Source organism: Periophthalmus magnuspinnatus, chromosome 14, assembly GCF_009829125.3.
Source record: "Periophthalmus magnuspinnatus isolate fPerMag1 chromosome 14, fPerMag1.2.pri, whole genome shotgun sequence".
NCBI lineage: Eukaryota > Metazoa > Chordata > Actinopteri > Gobiiformes > Gobiidae > Periophthalmus > Periophthalmus magnuspinnatus.
This window is the reverse complement of record NC_047139.1, coordinates 4,189,167-4,198,143: the sequence shown is the minus strand read 5'-3', so window position 1 is coordinate 4,198,143 and position 8,977 is coordinate 4,189,167. Positions and strand designations below refer to the sequence as shown.

The window sequence follows — 8,977 nt, the reverse complement described above, 5'->3', positions numbered from 1 at the left end:
AGAGAGACGACAGAGAGACGAGAGAGAGACCCAAGTTCCGTACAGTTCACCTTTCGCAGTCGCGCTGTTCAGACAAATTTACATAAACGTTGGATCTCAGTGTGACTCTGAAGTGCTGTACGTTTGCAATTTGTTTTCTCCCCGACAAAACCCACAACGTCGATGAACCGTTCTGCACCGACAAAGACGCCTACGAAGGTTTGAACTTTGAGAGAGTTTAAACGAGAGAGAAATGTGAGAAAATGTTAACGCCTGTGTGAGAAAAGTGTATAAAGTGTGTGGTGAGGGGTTTTACAGCCAAAAACATAGAGAATAACTGTAAAAAATAAAGCTAATACTTAGTGGATTTCAACTATTGCGGGTTATTTTGAGAACGTGACCCCCGCGATAAACGAGGGACCAGTGTATTTGATATTTTTATGGTATTTTCCAGACTGGTTTGACCCTCAGTGGGTTTTAAAATCTGACAGAGGGACCGGGCCAGGATAAATATGTTTATAAGACATTAGAGATTTGACCTGTAACATGTAGCAAATCATGAATATACTAGGCTCATTGTACAAATTGTTTTCCAAATGCATTCTTTTAAAAACTTTTGCTACTTTGAATGCCAGCAAAAAACTGTCTGCCAGCCTCTGAGCCGTAGCCGTCCGTTCCTGCGTTGACTTCTTGCTAGCGTAGTCGGCTTCGTGGCAAAGTGACGGCTGATATCGTTCTCTTTGAAAACCGTGACAGTTTCTTGGCGTATCAGACGCACAGACTTTGATCGGACTTCAGTGAAAAAATATTTTGTCGTCCACTCCGTATAAAACACTCGGCGCTCACTGTCCACTTTTCTTTTCTTTGATAAACTCATTTTTGCAAAAAAGCCGACAGAGAATAAAAGAGTAACACGTGAACAAGGCTGATGTAGCTGAAGTGCGCCATCTTTTGGAGAAACATTGGCATTACAGGGGAAAAGTAAATTGAACAAGGTTTACATTTATCTATTTTAATATAATTTGTCACATTTGACGGGCCGGATTAATAAACCCAAAGGACCGTGTGTGGTCCCCGGGCCGTAGTTTGCCCATGTCCGTGTTTGACCCACACTGTGTGTAGTCTCTAACATCTGCAGCTTTTTACCACCTAAAGAACATGTCAAAAATCAAAGGTAAACTGTCAAAACCAGACTTAGAGAGACTTATCCTGCGTTTGTCTCCAGTAGGTTAGACGACTGTAATGTCCTGCTCACTGGACTCTCCAAACGAGCCTGAAGACAGAACAGAACATCCAGAACATCCAGAACATCCAGAACATCCAGAACACTGCTGCTCGGGTCAGGACTAGAACCAGGAAGTACTTCACACATGTGTCCTGTGGCTCAGGTCTCTGGCTCCTGTAGCTCAAAGAATAGACTTTAAAGCAGCTCAGTGCATAAGTCTCTCCATGGCCCAGGTCCAAAGTTCATCTCTGACATGTTAGTGTCATATGAACCATCTCACACTCTGAGGACTTCAGGGACCGGCCTCCTGCTGGTGCCCAGAGTCAGGACTAAACATGGAGAATCAGTGTTTCAGTTTTATGCAGCTAAAACCTGGAACATTCTTCCTGAAAATGTGAGACAAACCTCTACTTTGACAATGTTTAAATCCAGACTCAAAACGGTTCTGTTTATCTGTGCACACGACTGAAAGGGGTTTATTCTGCACTCTTCTGTTTTAATGTTAATTTTATGATGATTATTTGTGATTATTTATGTTTTGATTTGTGTGATTTTAATGTCTTTCTTATTCTGTAAAGCACTTTGAATTACCTTGTGTGTGAATTGTGCTGTACAAATAAACTTGCCTTGCCTAGATTTGTAACTATGCTTTAGAATTGTCCACAAAATGCACAAGATTTGCTCTATTCAAGTCCAGGATCTGCCATTTGCTTGTTTCCATGGAGATCTTTGTTTGCCTGGAATGCTCTAGAATATGGCATTAAACCTGAGCATCCACGGAGGCCGAGTTACAGGCCAAATCTGTGGAAAGGAGAGCCCAAGGAGACCAAACTCATGTAATGTATATATATTTTAAACCATCTTTAAACACCTTGAATCAGTAAAACCAAGATGAATATGTTTGTTGTTACACTGCGGAACATTCCAAAGCGACACTATTTCCACTAGAAAAGTTACAGAGTGCACCTTTATATTGTTGATTTTTTTTTAGTAATGTTTGGGTGCTGTGAAATAGTTTTGCAACAGCGTTTTCCATAAAAATTGAAATCATGTTGTTCACTTTCCGTTTGGACGCTTGGATTTGGAGACTTACACCATCTGCTGAAGGATTTGGACGAGATAAATGGGAAGAACTGTCAGAGTGATGAAAGATAGACGATGATCACAGAGGTCTGGTGTCTGCTCCAAGTTTAAACCGAAGTAATGATGGAGAACACCAAACAAGATGGTGTACACATCCACAGATCAGTGCTTCTCAAACTGTGGTGCGTGTTCTACTCGTGATACTTCAGTACAGCTCTTCACTTTGTGGATTTGACTCATTTAGAATTTATTTTATCCATGTTTTTGTCCTTTAGATATTTTCTTGTTTAACTACAGTGGAAATGATGTAATCCATGTTTAGACCTGGTTTAGACCTGGTTTAGACCTGGTTTAGACCTGGTTTAGTCCTGGTTTAGACCTGGTTTAGACCTGGTTTAGTCCTGGTTTAGACCTGGTTTAGACCTGGTTTAGTCCTGGTTTAGACCTGGTTTAGTACTAAATTAGAACTAGAATAGTCCTGTTATAGACCTGGTTTAGACCTGGTTAAGACCTAGATTAGCCCAGGAATTGCCCTGTTATGGACCTAATTTAGTCCTAGATTAGATAGTCTTGAACAGTCTTGTTATAGACCTGGTTTAGATCTGGAATAGTTCTCATATACACCTGGTTTAGATCTGGTTTAGACCTGATTTAGACCTGATTTAGACCTGGTTTAGACCTGGTTTAGTCCTGGTTTAGACCTGATTTAGACCTGGTTTAGACCCGGTTTAGATCTTGTTCAGACCTGATTTAGACCTTCTTTAGACCTGATTTAGACCTGATTTAGACCTGATTTAGACCTGGTTTAGACCTGGTTTAGACCTGGTTTAGACCTTCTTTAGACCTGATTTAGACCTGGTTTAGACCTGGTTCAGACCTGGTTTAGACCTGGTTTAGACCTGGTTTAGACCTGTTTTCGTCCTGGTTTAGACCTTCTTTAGACCTGATTTAGACCTGGTTTAGACCTGGTTCAGACCTGGTTTAGACCTGGTTTAGACCTGGTTTAGACCTGTTTTCGTCCTGGTTTAGACCTTCTTTAGACCTGTGTAACCCACGTGACTTAGCGGCCCCCATCTCTACTTCCTGTTCCGGTGAGCCCCTTCAGTATCACCTGGGCCCGCCCCGTCACTTCCTGTTTGCTGCTGCTGTTGCTGTTGCTGCTGCTGTTTGTTTCTGGAGTTGGCGTCCTAACTTTTCCGTGGCTCATTCTTCCTCCACTTACCGTCCATCTGATCTTCCGCTCATCGGTGAGTCACGATGTCATGTTAAGTTGCCGTTGTTTTAGTTAAACAGTTAAACACACGCCACTTTACCGCTATCTTGCGTTTGAGTATTCAAAACTCCTTGGAGGCCGCAGCTAATTCGGCTAATGCTAGCGCGTTATGAGCGCGACTTATTAACGTGTTTATTGATTAAATACGGATATTATTTGATTTATTATTCCTGCCGAATTAAAGGCCAAACCTTTATCATTTAAAAGACACTTTAATTTATGTTATGTGGGCCCGTTTTAGTGTCCGTTTTTGTTATTTTGAGTTACTCTTTTGGCGGCTATGATAGTTTTGTACTGTGATGTATTATGAATGAATGTAGATACATATTTTGATTTTTTTACGCAGATGATATTTAAGTGAAATTGATTTGAAAATATTTGATAAGCTTTTAAAGCTATTGATGAACTGTAAGCTTTACAGCTAATTTTGATTTAAAGGTGCACTTTGACGTGTTATTGAACTCAGTGTTGTTAATATAACAATCTAGGAATTTAATTTCTAAATTAATTGAACATTTAAATTTATGGCATTTCAAAATAATTGCTAATTTATATTTATGTCATTAGTTCGGAGGCTTACAGCTCTAATTAATGATGTGAATTTAATTAGTTTTTTTCCTTTGACCATGTGCAGGTTTTTCTTTTCCTCTTCTGGTAAAAGGAGATTCCTCTTCAGTCCCGTGATGTCGAGCTAGAAACACCACATTGTGGTAGGAAATCGAACTTTATTTATTCTTGGATTGAACTTTGAAACACGGTTCAAAAGACATGGACATATTGCAAATGAATGGACATTCAGTTTCACGGGACTATAAATATTGGGCTCTCCTGAAGTTTTCCTTTTGGTTTGATTTTCATTTCATTCGTTGCATTTCTTCCTGTCTATAATATATATTAATACACATGTCTGTCATATACACATATTGTTGTTGTATCTATTGAATATTATTGCAGACCTGGTTATATGTAAATGCACAGTGAAATATCTATAATATATTCATATTTTCATTTTACCCTGTGTCTTACAGTTTATGGCTCTTTTCTGAATTTAGTTTTCTGAACCTCTACAGTAAAACGACGTTACTCAACTTAAGCAGTCAGTCCGCCGAGCCGACTTAGCGTTACACCTGGTTTAGACCTGGTTTAGACCTGGTTTAGACCTGGTTTAGACCTGGGTTAGACCTGGGTTAGACCTGGTTCAGACCTGGTTCAGACCTGGTTCAGACCTGGTTCAGACCTGGTTTAGACCTGGTTAGACCTGTTTTCGTCCTGGTTCAGTCCTGGGTCAGTCCTGGGTCAGTCCTGGTTCAGACCTGGTTTAGACCTGGTTAGACCTGTTTTCGTCCTGGTTCAGTCCTGGTTCAGTCCTGGGTCAGTCCTGGGTCAGTCCTGGTTCAGACCTGGTTCAGACCTGGTTCAGACCTGGTTCAGACCTGGTTCAGACCTGGTTCAGACCTGGTTCAGACCTGGTTCAGACCTGGTTTAGACCTGCTTTGGACCTGGTTTAGATCTAGTGGTCCTTGTGAAGCTAAATCTTTTCTTTGCTGACACTGGTGAAAAGCTTGAGAGCCACTGCCTTAATAAATACATTCTTGAAATTAGTTTTTTTTATTACACTTCACCATAAACCAGTCGCCAAATGGTGTCGAAACAATTGAAGCAGCTCGAGAGTCGTAAAGACAGGAGACTCTGGATGTGTGAGAAGTTAATTTAACATCAGAGACTCAGAGACACGAAACGCATTGTGAGAGAATTGTCCAGTAGCTTTATCCATTCAAATCTGACCATACTTCCATTTAGGGTGTAACCGTAGACTGTTTAAAGAAGTGAGAGTGACGTTACCCATAATGCTCGGCTCCAGTCAAACGAAGCTCATCGAGGCTAGCAGTTATAGCGGCGAATTCGGGGCCGAGTTTCATATTTAGAATTCCAACCGCGAGTATCATAGCAACCAAAGAGCCAATCTGGAGCCAGGATGTTGAAGGTAACGCCTCTTTTCGCTTGCGTCGCTAGTTTGGCGGGGGGACGGGCACTTAGTAGCGCTTATATACGGTAGGCAAAAGGATGCGTTTTAGTTAAAGCCACACTATGTAATGTTTAGCTAAAAATAGACTCGAATAAAAGTGTGTACAAGTGTTTTTTTCTTCATTTTGGTTGGGTTTATTGCGCTAAAAATCTCAAAAAAACACTGTAACTGTCAGCAGCAGGGGCGTCACACTGAGGGGGGTAAAGGGGGCTGTTTACCAGGGGCCCAGTGCAGTTAGGGGGCCCCCTTCACAAAGTCTCTAATGAGCATTTTTCATTAGACAACATGTAGTGCGGACCCATCATGATGATTTGTACTCAGGACCCAGATTTTTTTAGTTTTACATCTCTGGTAAGCAGGCTCGCATCTCCACAAACCTGACTCTTATTTGGCACGGAGGAGCACCTCTTCCTGCTTGTTTCCATGGAAATGTTGCTATGTTAGATGTAATATACCACAGTATGGCAAAAATCGCTTTTATCAGGGATTGGGCACTTCGCAACACTGTCAATCAAACCTGTTGCTAACGCTAACGGGCGCGACCTCAGGGGAAGAAGGCGCCTGATTTGTCTGTTGTTAATGTTCATATCTCATAAAAAAATAAAATACAAACAGCAGGATCATGTAGAGCGGGTTAATACGAACATTTAAGACCAAAATGACAAGTCTGACAGCAGCAGGTACAGAGAGAGGGGTGACAGTTTTTCAATGTAAAGTGAATCGGCGCCAGAGTCGATTCTTGCTTGTTTCCATGGAAATGTTGCTATTTTAGCTGTAATCTTCCACTGTATGGCGTAAATCGCATTTGGAAGAGATCTGGCACTTAGCAATGCTGTCAAACCCTTTGCTAACGCTAACGAGAGCGACCTCAGGGGAAGAAGACGCCTGATTTGTCCCTTTTTAACGTTTATATTTTGATTTACGGACACAATATCGAAATAAAAATGATGTAGAGCGGGTTAATCTGAACATTTTAAGACCAAAATGAGTGAGACGAGCCCGATCGCAGCATTTACAGAGAGAGAGGCGACAGTTTTCTAATGTAAAGTAAATTAGAGCCAGAGTCGAGTCACTTCTTATTCAGAAAGCGGCGGCTAGCAGGTTAGCTATGTCCGTTTATGTATAAGTCTATGTGTGTAAACTCTAATGAGCGGATTAGAGCTGTCGACAAGGATCAAATGAGATGTGTCCTCGGTACAATAGACCATGGAAAAGCTATATCCTGCTTTTATGGGACGGAGGCAGTCGAAGAGGAAAAATAAACCCAGGCCCATCAGATGAGAGCATGAGCCTGGCGAGACTGGACTTCTGGATGTAATCGTGACATCTTCAAAAATAAAGTGGAATGCGCCTTAACTCCTCGCTCATCCGCTCGGGTTGAGGCCTTCTGGTCAGAATTTAAAACCAGACATGATGTCAGTGACAGAGCAAGAAAATGCCTCAAGTAGCTATAAAAAAAAAAAAAAATCCCTCTTCTCCAAAAAATGCCAAACTGGAGTGCACCTGTAATGAAATTATGTTTGAGAGAAGAAAGAAGTTCAGGGGCCAAAGAAAACAACAGGCTCATAAAGTCTCACTGGTGAAGATCTGCTACTGATGAGAGATGTATATAGTTTCAGTGTTTTCAGTGTTTAAGTAATTGTAAGGTTTAAAAGTGATAATAATAGAACAGAAATACTTAAATACAGTTGTGCGACTCTGAACTGCTGTATGTTTGAGTTTTTTTTCCCCGACAAAACCCACAATGTCGATGAAACGATGTCGTTCTGCACTGACAAAGACGTTTAAACGAGAGAGAAATGTGAGAAAATGTTAACGCCTGTGTGAGAAAAGTGTATAAAGTGTGTGGTGAGGGGTTTTACAGTAAAAAACATAGAGAATAATTGTAAAAAATAAAGCTGATACTTCATGGATTTCACCTATTGCGGGTTATTTTTAGAACGTGACCCTCGCGATAAACGAAGAACCACTGTATAAAAAATTGACCATTTGCAGTTTTTGAAATAAATCTCCAAACTTTTGATGCATAAATGTTGAACCATATCATTATTTGTTTGGGATTCGCTCCACAAAACTTCCGTATTAATCTGTCTTAAAGTTTTCGGAAAAGTAAAGTTTTGAGGAGCCCGAGATCAAGACGAGCGTTCATGGTCCTGTTCTACAAAAAGGTGAAGGTTTGAACTTTGAGAGAGTTTAAACGAGAGAGAAATGTGAGAAAATGTTAACGCCTGTGTGAGAAAAGTGTATAAAGTGTGTGGTGAGGGGTTTTACAGATAAAAACATATGCATTTGACCCATTTTTCAGGAGCTTTAGCGCAACTTTGTCGGTCTAATTTAGCTGGAGGAACATCTTTTGTAATGTGCTTGTTTTGGGTTGATGGGGGAAACCCGGAGACACAGGAAGAACATGCAAACTCCACACAGAAATGTTGGCCTAGGAGAAACGTCTCGCTTTAACGTGCGAATGCTAGCCACTCAGCCACCGTGCCGTGAAATTCCAAAATTAAAACCGGGACAAAACACGTTCTTGGGTCGTGTTTCAGTATCGGACAACGCTTTGAATTCGCTGATTGACGGGTCGGTTGTACGGGCGTATTTTGCAGTTGTGAATCGTACTGTAAACTGAAGCGACAATACTTTGATCCGCAGATTGACTGGCAGTAACCACGCAAAACGTTGAAAATACTGGGTACACGAAAAACTCCGTTGTACACAAACACAGCTGAACGACGTCTTGGTGTGGTCCAGGATCAAACTAAAAATCCCTGGCATCCTCTGTTTGTTTCACTTTGGGATAAACTCGATGATGAACCATGAAATACAGAAGAGACCAGGAAACACGCATCGGTCTGGACTTGATTACCTCAGATGCCTCTCTCTTCACTAAGTACTTCGAAAAACCGGTCTAAATCCTGATCCGAGGGGCCGTAAACTGCTCCCGTGCATTTTTCAGACTCTACACGAACCCCGAAAGAATGAAAAAGACGTGGATTTAAGTCTGGATCATGACTGAGAGTTTAAGAGATGCGTTTAAGTGGTTAAATTTGAAATATAGATGACGTATAATTTACAGTCAGTGGTGGAATGTAGTGAAGTAGTATCTGTACTTTTACTTTGGATACAGTGGATACTTTTTACTTTGACTTCACTACATTTGAGAGCAGTATCTGTACTCTCTACTACACGACATTTGTGAACAGGACTGAAAAGTAAAAAGTACTTTTCGTATGTTTTGAGGGGTTATTTTGACCATGTTCGTCGAAACATCCTGACTAAAGTTTACGAGTTCAAGCTTCGGCCTTGAACAAAACAAAAATAAATACGCAAACTTCATGAAAAACTGATTTTTATTGTTACAGTCGACCAAAATATGTCAAATATTTTAATCAAT

The 8,977-nt window shown here is 40.8% G+C and overlaps 1 protein-coding gene across 1 annotated transcript in view; it reads left to right on the top strand.

Moving 5' to 3' along the window:
* The first annotated feature begins 3,474 nt into the window (after positions 1–3,474).
* Positions 3,475–8,977, top strand: part of pdlim4 (PDZ and LIM domain 4) — a 128,670-nt gene continuing 123,167 nt past the window's right edge. The window contains exons 1-2 of the mRNA XM_055226391.1: positions 3,475–3,534; positions 4,195–4,270. The gene's annotated coding sequence lies outside the window, so the exon portion shown is untranslated. The remainder of the gene's footprint in view (positions 3,535–4,194; positions 4,271–8,977) is intronic.